The sequence below is a fragment of the Canis aureus genome, chromosome 9 (genome assembly GCF_053574225.1).
Source record: "Canis aureus isolate CA01 chromosome 9, VMU_Caureus_v.1.0, whole genome shotgun sequence".
Taxonomy (NCBI): domain Eukaryota; kingdom Metazoa; phylum Chordata; class Mammalia; order Carnivora; family Canidae; genus Canis; species Canis aureus.
The window spans coordinates 57,482,427-57,509,538 of NC_135619.1; the positions used below are offsets into that span (position 1 = coordinate 57,482,427).

The 27,112-nt window shown below is 36.4% G+C and overlaps 1 long non-coding RNA gene across 1 annotated transcript; it reads left to right on the forward strand.

The window, feature by feature from the left end:
* The first annotated feature begins 72 nt into the window (after positions 1-72).
* On the forward strand, positions 73-27,112 carry LOC144320165 (uncharacterized). Its single transcript, XR_013385728.1, has 2 exons — positions 73-178; positions 26,827-27,112. It is a non-coding gene; the product is annotated as an uncharacterized LOC144320165 (long non-coding RNA).

A 27,112-nucleotide genomic window follows, 5' to 3' on the forward strand; every position in this document is an offset into this window, starting at 1 on the left:
CTCTCTTTTAGCGTTCTTCCTACACAAATTAGATATATTTTTAAACTGTGATTAAAATCTTTTTGCCTCCACAGGGAGAAACCACAGACATACAGAGGCAACATCAAATCTCAGCAAGTCTCTCCAAGTGTTGGGATAACTTCAAGGGCTCCTTAGGCATTCTCACTGCCAGAACCAGGTAGGCCTCCTCAGATGGTACTCAAATATGCAGAGAAAGTAAATGAGATTAACAACTCATTTTTCTTTTAGGAAATCAGTGGTAGGCTTTTGTCAGTCTGTGGAAGTTTAGACTTGGCTCTAAAGGTTGGATGATGGAACAGTCTTCTTAGGTTAAATGGTCCAAACTAGCAACTTGGATTTAAGTATTAGTTATGGTTGGTGTAAGGAAAAATTGTGACTTGTTAAAATGGTAAAGAAGACTTCATTCAAGACTTTTGCAATAGAGGTATTGTAGCAGGAGAGAAAGATTGGACTCAACTTCAAACATAGCAAAGACAGTTGGGAATTTATAGCCAAGAAGCAGAGTGACAGAATAGGTGGGTGGAAAATCACTAAGAGGGTAGCTACATCAAGGGTAGGGTTGTTCTTGCTATCTTGGCCTAACAGGATTCTTGTTAGAGGCAGACCAAGAACTTATTCATCAACATTGGGGTATGAGAAACTCGACTAAAAATCAAGGGTGATCAGATACCAAGGATCAAATAAACCTTAGCAGGATTCCTGCTAGTACTGTGTTGGGCCGGCCAAAGATGGGTTTTTTGACTGAAGCCAAGGTGAGAAAAAGACTGAGAGAGCCTGATTAAGTCTGACTAAAGACAGAGATTTGTCACTGATTAGGGTAAATCTCTTTGAAGAAGGTAAGTTTTGAGCAAAGGCTTGAAGGACAGAAGATAGTTGGCCTGGCAGATATCTGGGTAAAATGCATTCCAGAAGGAGGAAACCACAAAGGCCCTAAGGTAGAAGTTGACCTGCAACATGAAGGAATACCAAGAAGGCTAGTGTGACTGGCCACACAGTATATCCATCTCACATATGCTTCTTACAATGTGATATTAATATTCTTTCCATTTTTCTGGCCAGACTTTGTGAGCATATTACATAAATGTTGTTTTATACCACAAAGATTTGGGGTGGTTTGTTATGCAATAGTAATAACTAGAATAACTACAGTGACTGAGATTGAGTGAAAAAGGGAGAGAGTAGTTTGAGGTGAATTCAGAATGGAATTAGGGGGCAGAAAATGCAGGACATTTTTGGGCCAAAGTAAAAACTGTCTTTTATTATAAGTGAAAAGAATGAATGAATGAATGAATGAATGAATGAATATTTTTTAATTATTGGGAAAGATGAACTCTTAAAAGAGAATAATTATTGTGTCTCTATTAATCAACAGCCTCTACAGTGACATGAGAAAAATCACGTAGTTGATTTTCAATACTTCCACTTATGGTTTTAGTCATGGAAGAATTATTTAAATATTTGAGCCTTATTTTCTTCTGTGTAAGTTATGCTATGAGAATTAAATGTTACAATACTTATAATAAGCATCCAGTGTTTGTTAGTTTTCGCATCTGCTCCCTTTAATATTTTGAATATGTTTAGATTCCCATTAAAGTGAAAGGGATTGAATTTAACCTGCCTCGCCATTCATAAGAATTAGGTGTAGTAGAATGGAAAAGACAAAGAGGCATATTTTAGCTCTGGACAAGGTTAATAACTTATTATTGCATACAGTTACCTGACTCTGAATCTGACTCTGTATTTACTAGCTTTGTGACCTTAGACAAGTTACTTAAATATTCCAATGCTCATTTTCTTTATTGGTAAAATTCTGCTAATTATAGGACCTGCCTCATGAGTTTGTATTAGATTTAAGTGTGGTAATCTATCTAAAGTGCTTACCATGGTGTTTGACACTCAATATTTATTAATAATTTACCTCCACTTGTAACAGGGAATGCCTAATGAAGATTAACTTCTCTTACTTGCAATGTTAAGGGAAATATTGCATGCTATCTAATGAAGTTTCTTCATTGACCAATTCTAGTTTTAAATTCCATCTTTCTCAGTTCCTCTGATGACATCTTAGGTTTCTTTGATCCATAAGTATATCAACTAGATTTTCTATTTTCTTTTTGTGCACATGGTCCTAAATTATGAGACTGTATTGGTTGGGATGGGCTAAATTTTGCTATAATAACAATTCCCAAATCTTACTGGCTTAACCCAACAGAAGTTTATTTCCTATTCAAGTTAACATTTCCACTGTGGGTTCACTAAGAGCTGAAGGTAGAGATGGGATGGGGATTCCACTCATTAGTTGCTCTTGGATTCAAATTAGTAGAATGATCATCACCTTGATTGTCATTCATAGTGCCAGACCAAAATGAAAGTTCTAAACTGTACTTTTTTAAACTATCTGAGGTAGGAGGCCAATTTTCATTGATTTATTTTATTCTAATCTGTTAGGGACCAATACTTTTATAAAATATGGTAAAGATAAATCATTGACCACATGTTTGGATGTTGTAGCAATACTAAATTACTATTACAGTTTATAAATATTTATTTCCATCTTTGTACTTATCTTTTCATGGACTGGGAAAAAATAGTTTATGGAATACTACTGATCTGGAAGGTCTTACTCTGGTAAACAACATGTTATTTCCTTTCAAAATTCATTGGCTGATGCTAGTCATGTATTCCCTCTCCCAACAGTGAGAGTCAAGGAATTCAATCCTGTTGAGTGCCCTCAAGATGGAGAAAGGGGTGAAAGGAACTATTATAGTACTTATGATTACCACACTGATCACAAGAGCCTTTTTATAAAATATAGAATTCCAGGAATAAGCTTGGGAGACTTTGATTCAGTAGGTAGAGGAGGAGTAATTGGAATCAGTTCCTAAAAAAAATCTCCCGGGTGATTTAGTTTATTCATAGACCTATTGTTACAGGTGAAATGCATTTTAATTATATCACAGATCATGAAGATGATTAAATAGTGAACTTGGTATCATCTTATATTAGTCCACGTCCTCTGAAAAGCAGGTACAAAGACAGGACTAAACATGTGTGGATTTTATTTGGGAAAATGTTTGTCTGAAAGGAAATGGAAAGGGAATAAAAAAACTGGAAGACCTCCCAGACCACATAATGGAAGTCTGATCCCAAGTGAAGGAGAGAAGTTTAAGGCAACATGACATAGATAGCCATGCAGTCTCAGGATGAAGCAGCAAAGTTGTTGGGAACTCTGAACTAAAGTTGGATGACAACAGAGTACTCTGTCTCCCAGGAATCTGAGTCTGTCTTTTGTAACACTCCCTTCCTGCCCCCACTCTTCCCATACTCAGTCATTGTCTGAGAGCAGCCTTGGCATAAGCCAGTCAATGAATTTCAAAGCATAGCAGCTGAGGCCCCTGGTTGAATACACTTTCCATGTTGGAGGTTTGCAAGGCATATGCTCATGGCTGCCACATGCCCTCTCTAGTCTCCCGCCTTTAGGAATTTTAAATATTTATTCCCATTTTATGAATTAATTACTGAGGCCAAGGGCGCTTAGTGGATTAAGGTACTGGCGTGAGGTCCAGAGCTATTAAATTTGGAAACCGAGACCAGAACTACTTATACCCTACTGTCCCTAGTGATATACTTATGGCTTCCATAATTGAAAATATTTTTAGTGGATATTAAATTATTTTTAATTTTTAATCTGTCAAGCACTTCTCCTTTCTGCTGGAAGCAGCACTACCTTCTTTCAGTCATGAAATTTTTGCCTGGTGTGGTCCTGCCTGCCTGAATTTAGCAAGTCCTCCAGGAAGGAATTGGGCCAATTATGTTCTTCCCTGGGACTTTTAAAGCTTGAACATCCTGAATGCTGGAGGTAGAAAGCAGAGGAGTTGTTGGCAGTCATGTTCCTCATTCTGTGGTTTAGGTTAGTCTCTGAGAATGGAATTAAAATGTACAAGGAAACAAGAATGAGAAAATGGCAATACCAGTTGTCCTTGGGGTTCAGCTGCACTTCTTTTCGTCTGGCCTTCATATAAGACATCTCAGTATCCTTTCAATAATTTCCCTATTTTGCCTAAACTGCAGTGAGCTTCTATCACTTGCAACTAAGAGACCTTGACTGATACATTTCCTTAGAAATGCAGACTTGGAGATCTCTTATTGTAGTGCTACATTTCCTTAGAAATGCAGACTTGGAGATCTCTTATTGTAGTGCTAACACAATGGGGTAATTACTTTTTTTCTATTTCCTACTCTTTTCTGTGTATTTTTTAAAATGCTTTTGGAAATAAAATGCCTTTGATCAGCTGTCAGAGACAGTGATTAACACCTAGATAGGCAGCAGAGGGTTCCACCTAGCACTGGGAAGGCAAAGAGGTTTGGCAGACCAATGAACCATTAGAAACTCATTGCTCTTGCAATGAAGAGATCGATCCTTTGTTAAAACTCCACCTAGCTTCACAATTAAGTCTTGTGCAATTAAATGCTGATAGCATTGAGTGTTCACTGAAAAATCAGCATTTTATTTCTGCAGGAAAAAAAGAGAGAGGGATTGTTAATACAAGCCAAGCATATGGAATGAATTTGTTAAAAAAAATCATAAAACAAGTAGACTGTTGTGACTAAACATAAGACTGGTATTTCCAGTTTGTGTGTCATTTTTGTGTGCCCATAGAATCTGTATCCTGAACAACTAAAACCTAAAGATAAATCTTTTTAGCATCCTAAATTTAAGTAAGTAGATTGCATTCTAGAGATTAGAATGGCCTGAATCAAGAGAACTGCATTGGTGCCCAGGTTGGCTTTGAATATGGATATGATCCTCCATGCCAGTTAGGTTCTTTGGGTCTTTATTCTCATTTTTAAAATGGGGCTACTAGAATAAATGATCTCTAAGGTTCCTTATAATTCTATAATTCTTTTACTTAAAAGAAAGTTCTATGTGTGAAGAGGGTATTTCTTTCTTCCATCTCTTGGCCCCATTTTGTATATAGAAATTAGAGACCTAGAGAAGCCAATTGAATGTGAGGTGGGACTTTTTGTCTTCGCTAGAAGAATGGATGCTGCCCTTCCTGGGATGGTAAAACAGCTCAGTTTTCTTAACAATGACCCACTTTATGGGTCTGAATAGCTGTATCCATCTTCTTTTTCTGTGATTTTTTTGTTGTTGTTGTTAGCATCTATTTTGCATGTTTCTGTAACTTGAGTCAACGGCAAGAAAAAGGGAAATTTAAAATAACTCTGGGAAAAAAAATAACTCTGGAGGTGATAATAATAACATTTATAGTAGAATTAATGTAATAAATTGTAGTTCTATATATGCATACTTTACAATATCTTACTTAGTATTAGAGTTCAGTCAATAGAACATGTAACTCTTGATCTCAGGGTCATGAGTTCAAGCCCCATCCACACTGAGCATGGAGCCTACTTAAACAATGGGTGGGGAGATGGGTAAAATAGGTGATGGGGATTAAGGGGTGCATTTTCTGTGATGAGCACTGAATGTTGTATGGAACTGTTGGATCACTATATTGTACACCTGAAACTAATATCACACTGTATGTTAACTAACTGAAACTTAAATACAATTTTAAAGTTTAAATTTCAATTATTTAAAAGTTTTCCATTTAGTTTTCAAAAGTTTTCTAATATTTGAACATTGGAAGAATTTTTCTACTTTAAAAAGCTGCATGTATTTTAAGTTGGTTGGCCGGGTAAGATAGCAGAGAATTAACCTCCATTTTTTTTTTTTTTGGAAAAAAATTATTCATTTGAGAGAAAGTGAGCACAAGCAGAGTGAGAGGCAGAGGGGGCAGGGGAGAGAGAGAGAGAGAGAGAAAAGCAGACTCCCTGCTGAGCACAGAGCTTGATTCAGGCTCAATCCCACAACCCTGAGATCATGACCCTGGCCGAAATCCAGAGTCAAACCCTCAACCAATTTAGTCACCCAGATGCCCCACCTTTTTTTTTTTTTTTTTTAAATGCCTGAATAGACCTATTTCTTTATGAAATATAGCCAAACCTCATGCCAGGACTTTTTCTATTTGGGGTTCATTCAGACAAAAATGATTAAAGTTGGTTTAAACAATAAAGTAAAAAAGAATATTGCAATTGTCAATTTATTTAAGAAAGGAGGTAAGAAACTTGAAGAGAAAAATGAGAAAAAAGCTCTAGACTGAAGGAAGAGCTTGACCATGAGGTCAAGGGCTTTCTGGGAAGTCTTAATGGGTGAGGCGAAGGTGAGGTGACCTTGAGCCATTTTGTATAGATAGTAAAGAAAAAGTAGCCCAGAGGCAACCTATTTTCAGCATGAAGAAGCTGAAAAGGCCCAGAGAAGTCATCTGACTTCTTTGTGGCTAGAAGATACTATAGACTAAGAGAACAAAGGGACAGTTTTTCTGAAGTCCAACTTCATAGCTCCTTTCTGGATAACAGAATACACCTGATGACCTTCTCAAAGCAATTGATTAAGTTACATTTCTGAGTAGATGAAGTCATCATATTACCCACAATAAGTATTCTTTCCAATATCGAGACAATTCCCTTATGTCCCATTCTATGTAGCACTTGCTCTGTGTTTATGGAGTTAGACAGCACTCGAGCCTGGAAGGTACATCACTGTGTTTGAGGCCAACTGGCAGAGAAATCCAGCTTTCATAGGCCTTGAAGCCTCTACAATTTGGGCAGGGGCTTCTTTAGGGAAAAAGAATAAAAATTCACAAATATAAAATTAGAGATAAAAGTGAATATTTATCTGGAAAAAGAAATCACAACCAAGTACACAGTTTTTAAAAAGGTGGCAAATATCACAGACATAAAAAATACAGAAAAATAATGATTTTTACATTATTTAACAGCCTGCCACTTGTCTTTTATACGTTTTTTCCCTATATGTTATTTTGACAGCTTCTTCACATAACAATATTTTGTGATGTCATTTTCTATGGAGAGAATGGAAAGATAATTCAGTCTTTCCTCTAGAGATGTTGATTGACACTTTTTTATATTTTTGATAATAATAAAAATATAGATGTACTTCTCTGTTTGTAGGATGACTATAGATTTGCCCTCTTTTACCACAGGATTTCTGTTTGATCGTTTCTTTGTTCGATTCTCATCAAAAAAGAAAAGACATGTATGCTGTTGGAAACTGCATCTTGTGTATTATTGAGTATATTCCTGATAGGAGAGAACTTCTGTTTTAATTATGCATTTTTGAGTACTGAATCTATGGATAATGTCACCTGTCTAATATGTAAAATTATTCACATTATTGCACATACCAGCTTCTGGATCCAGAACTTTCAAGTTTGTTTCTCCCCTAATTCCCTCATGCTACTGGTTCACATCATGGTAATACTTAGGCCCGGGCACCATATTCACATCATGGTAACACTTTGGCTGGCACCTTTGTGTCTAGTGTAGGATGCGTTGGCACAGTGGGCAGAGGGAACGTTCCTGTAGGCCATGCCTACAAAAGGAAAGCTTGCAGTAACTTAACTATATGCAGAAGTGACTGAGAACCACATACATATATCACATCAATCCAAACTAAATGTACCCCTAACTGAACTGCTATTTAGCCAGGTTGTAAAAATGCCTATAGCCACTCGAACATTATCCAACACAGTTGGAAGTCCAATGATGAGAAAAGCAGAGTGGAAACAGATAAGTCTTAACCAATTGTGATTAAAATTCTTATTTTGGCAAATCTTCAAACACATACTGACCATGTGAACATATTGTTGGAGTTCCTCCCAGAGCCTTGGAAGGGGTTTGGGCAAGTAAAGTAAAGCTAAAGCTTAAACTTCATTAGCTTCATGGTAAAACTGGTTCAACTAACTGGTCAAGTGATTACTTATCAGTTGCATTCCATTCTGGACCAAATTCTTTGGGTAAAGGTATATATTCCAAAAGCATGCTATTGTTCACTTCGGCTTTGTTTTTGTTTCCTAAGAGAATTTTGGCTTTGGCAGGTAGTGGTGCATAATGAAGACTTGCTTACTTTTCTCCCTGGTGAGACTGTTATGATTAGATGTGATAAACCTAATCATAGCTTTAATAAGAAACTGCTTTCACCTTATTATTTGCCCAAGCTGTGTGTGGGATTTTTATTGGCCATAAACTGTGTTTACTAATTCTTTGGGTTCATGAACAAAGAAACTTGGCCTTTTTGGAAAGCTTTCTGGCCAAGTAGTTTCTGGGCAGATCAACTAGTATGTTCATATGCTCCAAAGAATAAAAAGGGGGTATTGACAGCAGAGGCACAAAATTGAGAGGGGTTTCCTGGCAAAATGAACAAATTTTTGCTGCTCATCAGATTCAGCCTTATTAATTGTGCCCTAATAACTTTTCCTCCTATTCCACCCTCTGCCTGCAGTATATTATAGTGGATTTCTTTATTGCCTTTGAAAAGTATTTGTAGAGAGACTTCTAAGTAGACTGAATTAGCCAAGGTCTTAATAGGAAGAGAGAGGATAATTGAAAACAGCTTAGTAAAGGGACTTTTTTTTTTTTGCATAGGTGTAGGCAATGATGATGTATATTGGATAATGATATACCCACCCCTACTGCAGCAATAACTAGCCCTCACATTTGTAATCATGGAGGGTCTAGTGGAAGGAGCCATTATTGACATGTGGAGAGAGCAGAGTAGCTGTAGAGGAGGGATGTGTAGCAGAAGCAGTGACTTGTGTGGGAATACCACTAATCCAAAGCCTGGCAGTGTTGCAGCAAGGGAATAAACACCCTGACCTTCCTCTCCTATTGCCCTTTGATGTTTTGCAGGTGATTCTCATTGGCTGAACTGAACAGCAAACCAAAGGTCAAGAAAGCTTATTGATATAATCAATAAAGGTCAGGTGAAGGGTCACAGGTGAGGAAAGAGAGTGGATTTAGAGGGGCAAAGAGAAAAATATGCAGCACAGAGGGTTATTAACATTGGGGAAGTCTTACCATTACAAGACTGGCCCAAGAGGAAAAGATCTCTGCATTCCTGTCTTAAGAGTTAGGCTTGTGTTTTTGCCCAGCTCCCCAAATTTCTCTTTCTCTCTCTTTTTTTTTCTCAAAGAGGGCCCAGATGCCCAGCTTGAAGGAGTGCAGTCATCAGATAACCTCAAGGTGTCAGCTCCATTAGGGTTTGTCTCCGCTGCCAAGAGCGGTCCTATCCAAGGTCAAGTTGTATTTTCTGGGGGTAGGCTTAAGTTGGATAAAATTAAATAGTTCAAAACTCTTCTTTTTACATATCTATTACAAAGTGTGCCCTATTAAATATTGTCTTAACCTTCACCACTTTCATTACAGAAAACCTGTTCCAGGAATGATATTAAGGCTTTCTTTTAAATATTTTTACTGGAGCAAGTCCTTCCTCATTTCAATGACTATAATAAAATGAATTTTTCATATGTTAGAATTATCTTTTTCCCTATTTCAGGCAGTGATATTTTTCAAATTCCATGTATTTTAGACATTATTTCTTCAGTTTTCTTGAATTGGAAGACATATGTCAACATTTATCTTTGGTGTATTTTTTTTTTGGCTCTTTAAGTTTTTATTTTAATTCCAGTGCTATATTAGTTTTAGGTGTACAATATAGGGATTCAACAATTTCGTATGACACCCAGTGGTCATTGCAATAAATGCACTCCTTAATCCCCATCACCTGTTTAACCCATCTCGCAACCCCCTTCCCTCTGGTAACTGTGTCAGTATTTATCTTGGTGAGAAATTCTAATGAACAAATTTATGCATTTCCGAATGCATAAATGCATTATGCATTTCCATTGAAATGGACTGAAATTCTCCCCCGCTCATTCTGTAGTGCTTCATGCAACTTATTGAGAGAAAATACCATTTGATCATGGTTCAGTCTGGTCATTGAATATTTCGTAGTGTCACTTTATGATCTGCAGTGGACACTATTACCTTATGACAGGAGAGCTCTGAGATACTGAGGACCATTTTGTGTTATCTATTTTGTGTTATCTATTCCTCCATTAATTTTCAATCATGCTGATCCCTTTTTCATCTTCCTTAGGGAATTTATAAATTTTGTAACTGATAAATTTTATAAAGAGCTTTCTGAATGCCTTAATTTCACATCTTTCTCCAGGTCTTGTCATGTACTGATATTGACTCTAAATTTCTTTCAGAGTGTTTTACTTTCTTTAAATGCATTCTTTAGTTTTCAACTTTTATTTTCTAGCCTAGGTTTTTGTTTATGACTGAAGTTGGGAAATAAATATGGATCTGCCTGGAAAGCTGTAGAATCACTTTATAAAGTAGTATAAAATTTGGTGAAAAGACACGTTAATCAATGTTAAAATTTTTCTGTGTTATATAAAATAAGAGGAGTCAATGAAAATGGTTTATTAAGAACAATTTTATATAGAATTCAAGTAAAAAAAGCGAGCATATTGTAATACCACTGAGATAAAGTTTCTAGTAGTACGAAAGTGCTCTATGTTGTTTAGTATATGTACAAACATACAGTACATATATACATACTTGAAGTAAATTTATAGAGACATACTTGAGTATGATACATATTGAATTCAAAAAGTTTTAGGATGTGGAGGTAATAGAATTATGAATGGATTCACACAGACCTGAAGTTGTTTTTGTATTTTTCATCTCTTTCTGTCAAGCTTCAATCTGGCTATTTTCTTTTTATGTATCTTCTAGTTTACTAATCCTTTCTGTAACTGTGTCTAATTTGCTATTGAACCTGTTTATTGTGTTCTCAGTTTCAGTTACTGTATTTCCAGTCCTACGATTTCCATTTTATAATAGTTTCCAGCTTTCTGCTGAAATTCTTCATCTAATTGTTTAATATCTGTCAAGAACTGAGAAGAGTCTGAGATTTTATTTTGTTTTCAAGGTAACAAATTAGCATGCCACAGTTTCATGGATCTTGACAGAAGATACAGGGCTCATTGGATCAGAGAAATATCACACTGTTACTTGTAGCATGGCAAGATGCTGTGCCTCATGGTGACATTGATTTTCTTTGCTCCTCAAATACCATTTGAGGTGCAATTTAGTTGGGTACTGCAGTGGGTTTATGTCAATAGCCAAATATCTCCAAATTGGGAAATATAACTCTTTTATAATGAACTATAAGCAAATCCTCCATTTTTCCTGAAGGGAGACATCTTTATTATTCTATATAGAAAGCAAATCTTCCTGCTGCTTCAGAGGGAGACATTACCATTCTCTTCCAAGGCTGCTTGCTACATTAGTATATTTTAAAAGAAAGTCAAGAACAAAAGCTGTCATTATTTTCCTTGTAAGATGGACAGAAACTCAGGAGACCCATAAAGAATTATATTCCAACAATTTCTTGAACTAGATCACATACTTAAAACTATTTTGAATATTTGCATCTTCCACACCTATCTTATTATCTGCTATTTGCCCTCAGTTTTTAGTACTGAGGTACTAATCTGCAGTAGTCATAGAAAGTGATTAAGAAGTAATTTTTTTATGTTTTATATCATTGAGGTTTTAGGGTTGTTTGTTACTGTGATGTACCTTAGCCTATCTTATCAGAATGTTATTTTTATTGTAATTACTCCTACTACTATTGGCAGATCTTAATGAGTTCTTCCAGACACAAAATGGAAATGTGGAAGACATAAATTCAGATAGCAAAGTGTCCACCTGCTTCCATGAATAATACATCTAGCCCTACTTTCTACCTTTTACTTACTCCTTCTCCAAGAAGGAGGGCATATTTGATTGGTGACACAGGGTGAAGCTTTCATAAACTTTCATTTGGAGGCCCCTCCTCCCTTTTTGGAACATCCTGAGTGAACCTTCTGCCATAAGGTGAAGAAACACTGCTTGACGAGCAATCTTCCACACAAACTGAAGAGGAAAGAATGCTCTGAAAGCTAACAAGAAGGGTTCTGCTACGTATATCCCATGGATTGTTTCCAATCTCATTAATCCAAATTGTCTTCTTTTTCTTGGATAGGACTGAGTAAGGGAATAAGGAGGAAAGCACAAACTAGAAAAGAAATTCCTAATATTTCAAAGAGAATAGGAAGTTCTATTCATAAGAACAGCAAAACCTCCCTATGAGGCAGAAACACACATGTTTCTCTTCTCTTACTGCTACAAGTTACTGGGAGCAAAGACTTATTTCTGTCTAGTGCTCTGCTATGACAGGATAGGTGTATTTCATTCTAGGAGGAAAATGGTGGGAAGCCTAAATGTGGCAATAGACCAAAGTGCATTCATTAAACCAGTTTACTGGGAACCAAATATGTCTTGATACTTCATCTGCTTATGCCTTCTGTTCTTCAGTTGGTTACACTTGGTAGCAGAAATGGTGCAATTGTCCATCCTAGGTCCAACATATAGGACACAAATCTATCATTTGCTTCTTGTTCTTTCCCATTTAGGGAGCCATCTAGTATATTACTTCATGGAAATTAAAGCAAACCAACAGAAGAGTAGAGAATAGTGCAGTCACATTGAGAAGTAGTTACTGGGTTCAATCATTAACTGACTCATTTCAGCAACCTTCCTACCCAGCTCTATTTATGCTGGGGTTTCAGCAAAATGACAACCACAAGTCAAAGACCTTCAGAAGTTGCTTGTAAGTGATCAACAACACAACTGCTGAATTCACAAATGCCAAGGGTCAACTGTGTGCATGCACTAGTGTGTGAGTGAAACCAGTCTAGAAATAGCACAGGTATTGTAATCCCCTTAGCCCACTAATGGAAAGTTAGAGAAATTCAGACCAGCACATGGGGTTTACTCTTTTTGCCAGAGGGCCTTTCTCTTCAGAGTTTTTCTTTTCTAAGAACCATAGACATTTATTTTATTGCCACTCTATTCCACTGCACGGTTTTTCCCTGGGCTAAGAATGGAATTACTAACATTGCTTGTTCCATACCCTGAAAATTGCTGTCAGGTGTGAATTAAATGTTTTATTTGAAGATTTGAACTCCTTCTCATCAGTCACAAAGGGAATTTTTATGGAATAATACTCGTTGGCACTAATATAATTCTTTTCATCTTAGACTCTCTAAGTGCTTTGTAAACCTTCTCTCTCCGCGATCTACATTTCAATGAGTCTTATCACCCCTCCATCTAGCATCTCTGACAGAAGCTTTATACTAACTCCCTCAACTCTTCGGAGCCGCTTTCAGTTCCATGTAAGTGGCAAACATTTGAATAATTGTTTCTGGGTACTTAGAGAAAGGAGCAAGACAATTTTGATGACCTTCTGGCATATTGTGAATTCAGAATTTAGGAGAGGTGCTAAGAGTAAAACGTGTCCCTTGAGCTGACAGGGTAGAGAGAAAAAAGAATGTTAATAGCAGGTTAAGAAGAAGCAAGCAGCCAATTACCACCCCCCCCTCCCTCGCCTCCTCCTGCCAAGCCTACCAAAACTTTTTTTGATCTTAAAAAGATCACAACTAGGGACGTTACGGTTTTTCACCATTTGGGCTTTCAAATCATAACTGTTTTCTAGTCACTTATGTCATAACATGTTTCAGTTGGAAGGAATGGTAAACGCAACTCATAATCATGAATAATCCAGCCAAATCAATTCTATAGTTGAGGCAATGAGGTTCAGAGACATCTACTCTTTTATTAAAGATCAAGCACAAAGTTAATTAGTGCAAAGCTGGGTTCCTGGATATTTTTTACTGCTCTTCACTCTCACAACCTCATACCAACTATATTCTATGCCCTTTCCTTTCCTTTCTTTTTCCTTCCTCCTCCTCCTTCTTCTTAGGCTTCGTTTTCATTTTCTTCTGCATACCATAGCTAGATCTTTGTCACATGGACAAGAGTGGTTTACAAGAATGAGAGAAAAATAAATATGAATTAAAATGCAACCAATATCTAGAAGGAAGAAAGGACTAGACTCTCTTCCTTGTCATTGAGGATGGCTTTCACTTGCACATTCTGTGTCATTTAAACCTTATATTATGTCATAGGGCTTCATCCCACTAAGGATTCTGCAAAACACAGGTTGTCATGTGAGGATAAAGCCTGAAATGTATCATATACCTTGAAATAAGAACATTAGGAAAAATGTTTTCAGAATATGATATAAAAAAACACAGAGACCAGGTTCTTCAATGAATGGTCATTCTTACCTTTTATCCATAGTAGTTTTATCTTCTTAGCTTCAAGTCACCCTTTAGAGTTTGGATCATTTAAAAATGATTTTATTTTTTAAAATCCTGTGGAGAAAGTGATATTAGATGTTGAAAGTTAAGGAGGCAATACACCAAAGAAATTAACCCGTTGGCTAACGTTTTGAAGGAGATGCTTCTAACTGCTTTTCCTGAGTCATTCCTTCTTACTTCTGTGTGATTTATATAACTTTCAATTACTGGGTAGCACCTGTAAAACAGAATCATACAATGTTAGTGTTGGCAAGGGACTAAGAGATCCAAAAACCTTCGTTTCATATGATGAGATTCGGAAGGATGAAATGACATATCCAAGGTCACCTTGTAACTCCTCCCTTAAATTTGATTTACTTTGGATATGAAGGTAGATTGTTCTTTACATTCTGGAAACATGGAATTTCAATATAAGACAAATCTTTGTGGCAATTTGGCCCCAGAGAATTTACATAGAGCAGGAAATTTCGAGTTATGATTCCCACAACAGTTTCAACTTGGCAATAGTCAGCATGCTCATTAAGACAGAGTCTCTGGGATTACTACATTAGCATGTTTTCTTTTCTTTTTCAGTTTTAAAAAATTTTTTAATTGAATTTTTGGTTTTGTGTATCCTTGGTAGCTGCATTCATTTGGGGAAGACATTTCTTGTCAACCAAACACACTGCCTTAGGAAAAGGGAAAAAGTAACTCCAGGGAGTTAGGCTTGTTTAAACAAAGAGCCATCTCCGGATGTGGGATGCACAGAGCTGAGTCCAGGCAGAGCGCCACTGAGCTACTTTGCCAAGCTCATTAAATTCTTTCTTGCCTGCCACAATCACCAATAAGTTAAGAGGGTGTTTTGTTGTTCTCATCTCTCTTAGGCATCAGAGTTTTAGGAATTCTTCGCTCCTAACGTGACAGTATTTGTGGTGCTGCAGTTTGGCCTTCTTTTGATGGCTGTGTAGCACTTCTCAGAGATTATTGCAAATCATTCTAGAAGCTTGGCAGCAGTTAGAGTTTAAAAAATCTTTATAAAATCAATTTGAATGTGGTTAAATGAAAATATACTGCATCCCATAATAAAATAAAAGTTCAGATAGATTTTTTTAACTTCTTTTCCTAAAATCATGTAAGAGTTCCCTTATGAGTCATTTATTCCCACCCCCACAATTTATACAAGTGGAACCAGGGCTGTGGAGGTGGTAGAAATCTTGGCCTAAATCAAGAGGGGCAAAGAAAACACCAGAAGCCTAAAACCTAGCATAGAGCTCAGGCCTTGAAAATATATTGTAGAATGAATCAGTTCCCAGTATTACTTTTCTTACTGCATCGTGGTTACTTGGTTACTTGCCCATCAGGTCACTCATCCCTGTCCCTCAAGTCCTCACTTGCAGATGACCCCACTGAGATGGACTCTGGCTGACCTGCATTCAAGTTGAGACATTTGAGTTCTGATGCACCAGGGCAGTCCCAAGTTCTACATCTTTCCACATGGCTTGAACAGGCGCTTCAATCAGTGACTTAATTTGGGATGGCTGAGAGCACAGCTCCCTATCTACTTGTTTCTCTTAACATGGACATTTTTAATCAGGCGCCTAATTTGGTCCTGGGGGATCTCACTCTGCTTTAATAATACATGTGACAAAATTTACCTCTTTGCTTTCAAAGTTGTTAATTATGGAGTGCATTTCAAATGAGCTATTGCAGCCAAGAAATCATCCCTTTTGGATGCTTACATACTTTAATGCTGAGAAGGAGCAATAAACATGGAAGGGTTATGAAACACCTCTCCATATGGACAGTGGTGCTTTGCAGGGGACCAAGCAGGGTAGTCATGAAGATTTTTTGGTGATGGGCTCATATTAAGTTGTATTTCAGGTTATGCTACAGACTCTGCATAACCCAGAAGGCTTAACCTGCTTTCAAAGCAGAGGAAAGAGGAGCAGACAAAGACAAACTTTAAGTGGCTAGGTCACTGAGCTTTTTAAGGAAGTAGACTTCACTTCAGGAAAAGACAGGTTTGTTTGTTTGTTTGTTATGCCTTCTATGGTGAGGATAGCCAACTGCAGATTGCTCCAGGCTTCCAGTGATCTTTGGGGTGTGTTCTCAGACTCACATGTGTTGTGAATCCTTATGGTTATTAAAGCTGTTCCTTCTTAATAAATTGAGTTGGTTTCTGTGAAATTTGTTATAGGTCTTCTGGTCTTCAGACATACAAATGCTGTTTAAATACTGATGTAGTTAAAAGGACTTAAACAATCACCTAAATCACTGTGCCTTAAAAGCAACAGAACCGAGCCAACCCATTTGCACGTTAGCCTCAGAAGATGGCTTTTAGTGGCTGCGTTCCAGAGCTTCCTCTATTATTTTCTCATTACCTGAAATGATTACTAGGCTTTGCAAATGACTTTGGGTGCCATACAAAATATTTACTTTAACCCTCTAGGGTACATTGTCTTAGAAAATATGATTGCTCAGGAATTGGAGTAGGAATAGGTCTTCATGAGGTGGCCATTTTATGTCATCTACTCAGAGGCATGCTTAGTCTTAAATCGGGAGCAAGATAGAAGACAGAGCTAAGAAAAGCTTTCTACTTTGTTTTATGAGAAAAGCCAGGGATTTTGTTTTTTATAAATTTCGAGTTGAGCTCAGATTTACTAGGCATTACAAAGGCCTTTGGAATATAGTCTGGTGGACCAGTGTGATGTGATCATGTCTTTGTACTCATCAGCAACCAAAGTAGAAAATAGATTAATTTTTGAACATGTGGGTGGCAATAATTCTCCTTCTGAGAATTGACCTAATAGAAATTTTGCCAGTAGAAACTAGGTATTTTGCAGAGTAATAAAACTATGATAAAAAAAAGAGTAAAAGCTGATTACTATTTGGCTAGATGAGAAGTTGGAGAACCATCCCTCCTGTGCTTTGTAAGGAGAAACTACTGGTGACTATAAATGGCTGCTCATGTGGGGGGACTCCCTTAATATCTTGGCCTTCACTTTCCTATTTCTCAAGTGAGAACTTTGGAGAAGATGGTGACAAAGGACCTGTCTACTTTGACTATTTTTATGGTCCAGATGGTTAAGATGCTAATGTAGATAAAATAACAGATAATGCTGCTCAAGGTTTTAGAAAATCTGGTAATTGCTAAATATTAAATTATTGGTACTCCTTTTGGTCATGTAGAACATTTGCAGTTTTTCACAAGCCATATGGGATATTTTTGTACATGAATCTTTTTCATCCCAGTAAACTCCCAAAGCTAGATCAAAAGTGGTCATTTATAAGATGTTTACTATATTACCAGAACAAAGCCAGCAAATTAAACTTTCACCAGGTATGTAATTTTGCCCATGTTATTATAAATTTCCCTCAATGGATATTATAACAAAAAAGAACCAAGATCAATATGAGAATTTTGAAAATGAATTAGCAATAACAAAAGATATGAATATATATTTTTCTATATGTAATATTCCTCTCTTTATCTGACACTCAATTTCCTGCCTTAATTTAAATTATCTCACTTTATTTATATGAGCTTTCAGCTTTTGGTAGCCCCTTTGTGATACATCAGTGCAGAACTCAATCAAGGTTGAGTGCAAGTATTCTGTTTCCAAGACTCTGGTGTTATAATGTAAACCTCCTATTATAGGAAAAAACAAACCTCTCCAGCAATATATATACCTCAAATCCTATTTTATAACACGTATTCCCAAATCCCAATCTAATCTCTCTATTATGCATGAGATATGTAGAAAGGATCTGGAGTATCATATAAACAAAGTTCCTTATTTGAATTGAAACCAGAGAGGCCTAATGGCTTGCCCATCATTGCACAGCTCTTCATAAATAGAAGTAGAGGATTCTGGATTGAAGAATATTCATGAAGAGTTGTCAGGGTGACAGATAAAAACGAGTAATATGTGTGGCACTGAAGGAAGTAAGATACTGTGTCATTTTTCTTTTTAATCTTATTCTTTTTAAAAAAATACATATTAGACTTTTAAAGTCCTGGCGTATCATTTAGGAGACTTTGTACAAGTTAATTTATGTCTCAGGATCTCAATTTTCTCAAATTATAAAATAAAATTAAAAAAATCTTAGATTGACTCAAACCTCAACTTTCTTCTAAAGTTAACATTGAAGTATTTTCTTTAGATCATACCAGTGACTTATTAAAAAGGCTTTTTTTTTTTTTTTTTTTTTAAGGAGAGAGTTGTCATGAGTTCAGGAAACACCAAGATTTTCATCTTTGTGCATTTTTTCTTAATTGCCAACAAGCAAAAGATGGCAGATTAAAGGTCTAAGTTTTATTTTCAAAGTCATATAAGCAGGCCAGAATTTAAATGCGATGTTGAAGAATAAAATATCAACTTAATCTATTGAATTTGGATTTGGGTCCTATAATAGAAATTATTATACTGCATGGGGCAGAGAGTTCTTAACCACATGTTCTCAGGCAAATGTTGGGATTTCCTCAGCCATAGTGAACTTAACAGATTTTCACACAGTTTCTGAGAGGCCTATGGTAGAGTGTGAGTGCTTTAGACAAATCACCAAGAAGTCTTATTTTTTTTTCTTAGATTAATTCTACAGAAAAGTGTAAGATGTGGCACCTTGGTGGTTTAGTTGGTTGGGTGGCTGACTCTTGGTTTTAGCTTGGGTCATGATCTCAGGGTCATGATCCTTGGGTCCTAGGATTAAGTCTTGTGATGGACTCTGTGCTCAGTGGGGATCTGCTTCAGAATACTCTCTCTTTCTCTCTGCACTGTCTCCATCCCTAAAATAAGTAAATAAATCTTTAAAAAAATTCTTAAGACACTGACTCTGATCTCAAGGAGCAGGGTAGTACAAGAGGCAAATATAATCCATAGTAATTATAAAACAATTTAATAGACAAAGTAATGGAGATAATATTAAGATATAAAGGAATAAGGATGTCCCATCTATCCCAGATTTGGGAGAAGAGTAATCAGAGAAGGTTTCTAGGGAAGACAATCTCTAGAAACACTAGGTGCTTTGCCAAAGACCACACTGCTAATTAGTAGCAGAGCAAACATTGGAATCTATATTCAGTCACTTTCCTGAGTATCTAAGTTATTTTATTTATTTTTTAAAGATTTATTCATTTTATAGAGAGAGTGTGTTCAGGTATGTGTACAAGTGGGGAGAGAGAAAGAGAGACTAGAATCTTCAATCAAACTCCCTGTTGAGTATAGAACATGGGGCTCCACCATGTGCTCTACATGGGGCTCGACATGGGGCTCAGTCTCACAACCCTGAGATTATGACCTGAGCTGAAACCAAGAGTTGGATGCTTAACTGAGCCATGCAGTCACCCCACTGAGTGTCTAAATTCTAATCTACTTTAAAGAGATGGAAAGGGAAGAATCTTAGATGGTGCAGTGTTCTTTCCTCTATGCTATACAACTCCCTTAAGTACATTTAACATTTTTCTGCTTACAGTAAAAGAAATTTAAGTAACTGCCCTGTTCTATTATTGTCAAACTTTTCTTTCTTTCATCAGTTGGTTGCCTGTTTATTGACTGGGTGTTATCCAAGTGTCTTCTATTGAAGGGCACCACAGTGTCCTAGTTTTAAGGAATGAATTATATTTCCTTGTTTTCTTATACTTAACCTATCAGGTGTGATGGTCTGAGGGGATGCACGTAAAATGCAATGGGTAATTACTTGCTGCTAACAATAATCAGTGTATATTAGCTAATTTTATTGTTAGTTCCTACAGAACCATACTTAGGAAGGTAAATCCATTGTTTTATAAAGGCATTAAAAGTCAAAGAACCATTTTTTTTTTCCTTTTCACTGTCTAATCTGAACTATTCTTTATATCTCAACATAGATAATTCATCATCTCCTCAAGGGCAAAGATAATTCTTTACTCATTTTTTTTTCCATCTCTCTAAAGTGTTTTACATGAAATAAGTGTTCCAGGTAGCTACTCCCTTTTAATTTGGGATACAGAGTGAAATACACAGAACATGCCTTATCCTGACCTGGAGCCCATTTCAGCTGAACCCCAAAGGACCCAGAAACTTGTGACTGAGAAATGTAAATGTTTGATGTTGTATGACATTAGGTTGTGTGTTTATTTGTTATTAAGTATTATTATAGCAACAGCTAACAGATATGAACATGTAATTGATGCCCCAGTATACTGAATGTTTCTGCAAGTTAGACGTATCAGTTTCTGCCACCTTTGTGTTATACACTAAGAGTCAATTGTCTTTGTTTCTATATTTTAATTTCAATTTCACCCATTATTTGAATTACATAAATTACTTTATGTTATAGTAGTCAACAAATCATGTTAGAGAAAAAACTTGTTTCTATAAAACTAAGTTGAATAATTCTTAAAGACTTAATGAAAATGCATTGTTAAAACATTTTAAGTCAAATGAAGTGTTGGTAAGAGCTTTTAAAATGACTGGAGAGGGGCGCCTGGCTGGCTCGGTCAAGGGAGCATACAACTCTTGATTTCAGGATTGTGTGAGCCCCACACTGGGTGTAGAGATTACTTAAGAATAGAGTCTAAAAATAAATGTTAAAAAAAAAGGACTGGAGAAAAATAATTAGAAAGATCTTAATTCAGATTGTTCTTTCTTCCTTAAATTCTCCTTTTCTCTTTAAAGAAATTAAAACTGGGCATTTTAGATGATGCTACATATGGTTTTATGAAAGAAAGATGAGTTAAATTTAAATTATTGGAGTTAGCCTCATAGAAAAGGTTTTGACCCTTAATGAAAGATTGCCGGAAAAAAACAAAAACAAAAACAAAAACAAAAACAAAAACAAAAAAAAACAAAGAAAGAAAGATTGCTGAGCACATGCTTATTTGTGTATTTAAGGTAAAATAAAATGTCTATCTGTATTTGTATACATTTTTATGATTTTATTTTATAACTACTTTTTCTGCTTAACTGAACAAAAATCATCTTAATTCCTTTTTATTAAGAATGTCACAGTTTTGCAGTTTTGACTTTTTTAATAGTAGTTGACTGAGTTTCAGGAACGCTGACTGTTTCTGGTTATTTGAACATTTTGTTGTTGTCCGTACAAAATCATACCTCAGAATCATCTGGATTTGAATAAATCCATGAATAGAAAAGAAAAGATGGACAGAGTTACCATGTTTTCACCTGATTTTTTGGTTGCCACCAAATGAAACCGCCATATACATTATTTACCTAAAAACCTAAATCTTTGCAAAGTATGCATGAAACAGAGCCAATTATAAGAAAAAAAAAATTGCTAACATTTTCCATGCATCTGTACTTGGCTTGAGGTTTGGGAAAACTTGGATTCATTTCAGAGTTTTAAAGAAAATATTGCAGATATTGATTGATGAACCATGCTGCTGGTAGTGGTTTCTGGGATGCTGATGGTCACCTCCTGGGAACCATTCTGAGATGAATGCTCTGTGACATTTTAGGATCAAAAATCAATCTATAGGTGATGACATTCAATCACCACTGACTAAGGTTGGAATTGAAAAGAGAGTTCCAATTGGAAAAGCAAGCTTCACACCACATTACCCATAAGTCAATGGCTTGGAGTGTAGGGACTAACTACACAAAGAAATCCAAGAGCCATTCAACACCAGCTCACCAACAGTTTGGGACACATGTGAGTAATTTGCAAAGAAAGAGAGTTCTGGCTCAGACATTTGGGTTATTCTAGTTTCAAGAGTGTCAGTTCTCACCTGGACAGAAAAGGTAGACAGGGGGCTTGGCTTTAATAAAGTATACAGACTCTAGACAGTTTCTAATACAATAAGATTATCATAGGCCCATAAAACAGCAGATTCAAAGACACTGAGCTATGGTTAAAGAAAGTCAGGTGGTAGTTTTCAAGGATGTTGAATATGTTCTTCCACTTCAAGATATTGTTTTGCATTAGGGTTTTTTTTTTTTTTTTTTTTTTTTTTTTTTTTTTTATTCTTCAGATTTTGAGAGAATGGGAGAATTGAACTATTTGTTCCAGGCAGATATGAAGAAATTCTTGGGTCAGAGATATAAAAATTATGTGAAAAAAAAGTGACTATGGGTATGATGTGTTGGCATTTATAAGCCTGCACAAACCAATTCCAAAATAGTAGGCTGGTAAAACTGAAGATCTTAGGTTGTCGTTGTTCTCATTTAATTAATAAACTAACACCAGAAAATATGTCAGGGAGATTATTTCAATATTCCCGATATAAACTGTGCCAAAGTAGGAAAGGAAACATTTTCTTTTCCCTCCACCTATTTTGTGTTCACTAGCTGGGGCCGTGCAAAGTAGACTGACAGAAAGAGGGGAGATTAATAAGAGAAAAACACACAGTTTATTAACATGTGCAGCATCCATCACATGGGAGAAAACTCCATGATGAATAACTCAAAGAAATGGTTAGAACTTGGGCTTATACAGCATCTTAACAAGAACAATAAATTTATAGAGAATTGGCAAGACAAAAGAAAAGGATTTTAGGCTTCCAAAGGCAGCAAACTGTGGGAAGGGAAATATATGGAGGGTAACTAATGGAAGTTAAGGGCTAATTAATAAAGGTTGTTATGCAGATCCTTCCAGTACCCTCTTTGGGCTGATGAGGATCTAGACTTGTCTCCGGTGATTAACTTCTGTCCTTCCTAGTAGAGAGGAGAGGGGGGCACCTTTACAGACTTATGTCCTGTTTTAGGCAAATAGGTAGAGGACAAGAGTTTTTCTGGTATCTGCTTCTTCTAAATTGTGGTCAGCTCAAAGTAGCAGATTTTGAGGTGGCATATTCTGTCTCCCTCCTTCAAGGAAAATTGTTCTTGAAGATATCCATGTAACAATAAAAAATAACCAAAATGAGAGATCTATGATACAGTGAAGAAATTGCTGGAATGGGAATAAAAAGAGCCACATTTGTATGTAGTCTATAATACTTCCTACTCTTAGGACTTTTGAGAAAATTTTTGAGAGACCGTATTGTTATTTGAAAACTATCAATGCAATACAAAGTATCAACACAACTGTCATCCAGTTGTTGAGAACATGTCACAATGTAATACATAAGAGCAACCTGTATCCTACCTAATACTACCTTACGTTTTTTTTTAAAGATTTTATTTATTTATTTGAGAGAGAGAGAGAGAGAGAGAGGCAGAGACACAGGCAGGTGGAGAAGCAGGCTCCATGCAGGGAGCCCAATGTGGGACTCGGTCCTGGGACTCCAGGATCACACCCTGGGCTGAAGGGGGCACTAAACCACTGAGCCACCCGGGCTGCCCACCACCTTACATTTGATTAGTATTTTACAATCAATTGAATGACACAAATATTGACTTATTTGTATATTCACTTAGTGCTTAGACACTTCAAAGTCTCCAGCTATTTGATGGAATTATTTCCTTTTAATAACAGGTGTTTAGCGTCTTGTGGATAACACTGGAAACTGTGACACTGATATTTGCCTAGAGGGAGGGGTGTAAAGGAACTCCATCGCTGACTCTGCACAGGGTTCAGTGGCCTGTAGCCCCTATAGTTGATAAGTATTCTTGAAAGAAATGGCTTTATTAAGCACTCTGTTGACAGGCTGCCCTTATGATCTGAGCAGATGGCAGTCACTGGTCTCTTTGCTTCTTTCCTCCCATAAGCCCAACTGTCTTTATACCTAGAGAAATCAAAGTGAATAATATATAGCTATTGGTAACGGAAAAACACAAACTCCAGACTTTTTCTATTTTAATTGGACCCTCAAGCAGGGAAACAGGAAGACAGTGGCAGCTACAACACTCAGCTTCAGATGCTTTGTCTTCTGCATATGGAAACAAAGAGTCCTTTATTCTGTTCTCAGCATGGTTATTTTTCACACAGGAAGGGATGGGGCAGTTGATACAGAGACTTCATCATTGTCTGATTTCATTCCATCACATCTCCATCATTCCTTTTCTTCACATTAATTGTCCTCTTGCTGTTTGCACCTTAGAAATATTTGTGGATACTTTTTATTGCTATACTCTTTTAACTGATAATGAGTCAATCTCTACACGTTCAATTATTTTTATTTTTACGAATTTTGCTCAGTAATGAAGGGAAACAAATGGGCTTTGGAATCAGATCTGATTACAGTTTTCCTCATTTATTTTGAAAAATACTTAACATTGAAATATAACTCCCAAGACTCATATGTCTCACTTGAGCAAATGGGGCAGTCTCAGGACCTTTCTCAGAGGATTCTGAAATCATTACATGAGATAATTTCTCTGACATGATTATTCAGTCCCAGATTGTATGCTAAAATTTCAGTAAAAGTTTTATGAAAAATATTTCTAGCTCTTATAACTTAAAGACTTAAAATTTCCCAACTTCAAGCAGGTTCATGGGTTTAGTAATTCATTTGTAGTATATAGAAGGATAAAAGGGGACTTTGACATTCATGCTGGTTGGTTTCATTAAAGTGGATGGTCACTCTCAGTCCAAGAGATTGAGACAGCAGCTTTTCTTAATCCCCCATAGGGAAAATAGCAGCTGCTAAATGATAAGGCCTAACTACCACACAAGAGAGAAGAGCTGTGTGTGGAGTCTTCTTTTAAGGGTCATCTTAAAAAATACATGGAGTCAGGGAACTTTGAGGCTCTTCATTAATTTCACAGCTTGAAAAAGTTATGTTAATGTGCACTAGACATGGTACTGTTGTAGGATAATCTATCTGCTGAAACATTCTTGTGTCATCCATTAAACTTGTTACTCAGTGGGATATCTATACAACTGATGAAAGAATGAGTGATCTCACTGATTTTCTTTTGAAGCAAAATACATTTTCTTTCTAAATTTCAGTGCTAAGATTTTATTTTCTTAAAATTAAGTTGGATTGAAGCAGAGAAAGGAAAGGATGATGCAAAAAACAAAGTGAAACCATAGTACTGTTTTGTGCTTGCCATGTCTGCTCTTTGGGACTAATTATGAATGTAAATTTCTGTTATGAAGAAAGTTTCCCTTTGCCTTGCAATTTTCCCCTTCTTTTATGCCCCACCTGCCAGTACAAACCTGGCAGGAACCCCATAGGGTTATGGAAGAATGAGCTAAATTCATTTCTGAGTTTTTGGCATCTCATATTCTATAATCCAAATTGGTCTCTAAATCTCACAGAGTACCTAGTGGGCCTCAGTGTTCATGGTTGGAGAATGAGTAGCTTGGAGGCATATCTGTTTCACCTTTGTTTAATTCAAAGGTCAGCATGAATTTTAAAATTAGTACATACCATTAGTCACAAAGCTCTGATTGAGAAAAATTGAGGAAGTAGCTGGGAGTGAGAGAGGGAAGTGGGATCATTTCACTGTTGGGGCAAAACCCACGTCAAACTGGTTCTTTACCCCTTTTGTCCAGGATGGACCTTTATATAGATTTGAGGAACAGAGTGCTGCTCCTCAAGGTTTTTTTTTCTTCTTTTTTTAATGTACTGTGATAGAAAAAGGAAAAAAAAAAGTGATGGCCATTTGAGCAGTTTTATAAGCTAAGGCTATGAAAGCTATAATTTGAAAAACTACGTGGGTGGCAATGTTGTTTAAGAGGGAAAAGAAAAGATAATTATGGGAAAAAAAACACTCAGACACACAAATCAGGAGATGCTAATTACATAAGATGGTTAATTTAGGAAATACAGCTGAATTAGAGTCAAATTTCATATGACTCAGATCTTAAAGCAGCAGCAAAATAACCATAGAGAGCCTGGGGCAGTCTGGCATAGGTTTTGGAGGTATAAAAACAACAATATTTGTAATAGCTAATGTTTGTTGAATGCTTACTATGTGCTATATATTGTGTTTTTAAATTTTTACCCCATTTATTTCTCCCATCCACATACTAACCAGGACCAACCCTACTTAGCTTCTGAGATCAGACGAGATCAGTACATCCAGGGTGGTATGGTCATAGACTACCCTACTTATTTCTTAAAACAAACTACTAAAAGAGTATCATTTCCCTCCATTTGTCAGATTAGAAAACTGAAGCACAAAATAGTCACATTATCCTGTCCTGTTATGTCCTGTTATGAGGTAGGACCAGAACCTAGATCTTTCTGACCACAAAGCTTCTTATTTATGAAGAGCTCCTTCTCAGAGAATCTTCTCTTCAGAAAACTGAAGCACAAAATAGTCACATTATCCTGTCCTGTTATGTCCTGTTATGAGGTAGGACCAGAACCTAGATCTTTCTGACCACAAAGCTTCTTATTTATGAAGAGCTCCTTCTCAGAGAATCTTCTATAATTCTGCAAATCAGAGGTCTTCTCCTGGGAGCTAAATCCAAAATCCTGGATTCAAAAGAACAAGAAACCTGGAAGAAACCTGTCTGTAATTTGCTTCTGTATGTTATCTTTAATTTTGTTCTTACCAACCTAGGGCTTACTATTAACATGAACCAACTTACTAATATCAAAACGTATTCTTTAAAACATTATTTAAAAAGCAATAAGGTATTATTTCTTAACAAATACTTAATGTAATACCTTTAATAGCTACATGAAATCAAAATAAAGTCTATCTTTGAGATGTTTAATATAAAGAGGAGTCTAACTGAGCAACATGGAAGAAGTTTGCTCCAGGGAGAGGTGAAAGACATCAGTATGTGATGTCTCTTTTGGACTCTGACTGTGATCTCATTATTATCTATTCTTCTCCCTCTCCCACAGAAGTTTGGAACCATGATGACAGATGTGGAAAGCCTCATCTCTATGTGATAGTGTCTATCCTCACATTAAGACCAAACTCATTTCAACTCTTCGGAAATGGATTCACTGGTTTCAGCACAATGACTCCACATTTTTTTTAGCACCTCAAATATTTATACCAATTTGTCAGCAGCAAGTATCAGTGACAAGTGGAGATAAAGTATTATTTATGCTGATATATCCAATTTTTACTTGTTTGACTGCTTTCTTGAAAGATGATGCTTTGGAAAATAAAATGTAACATTTA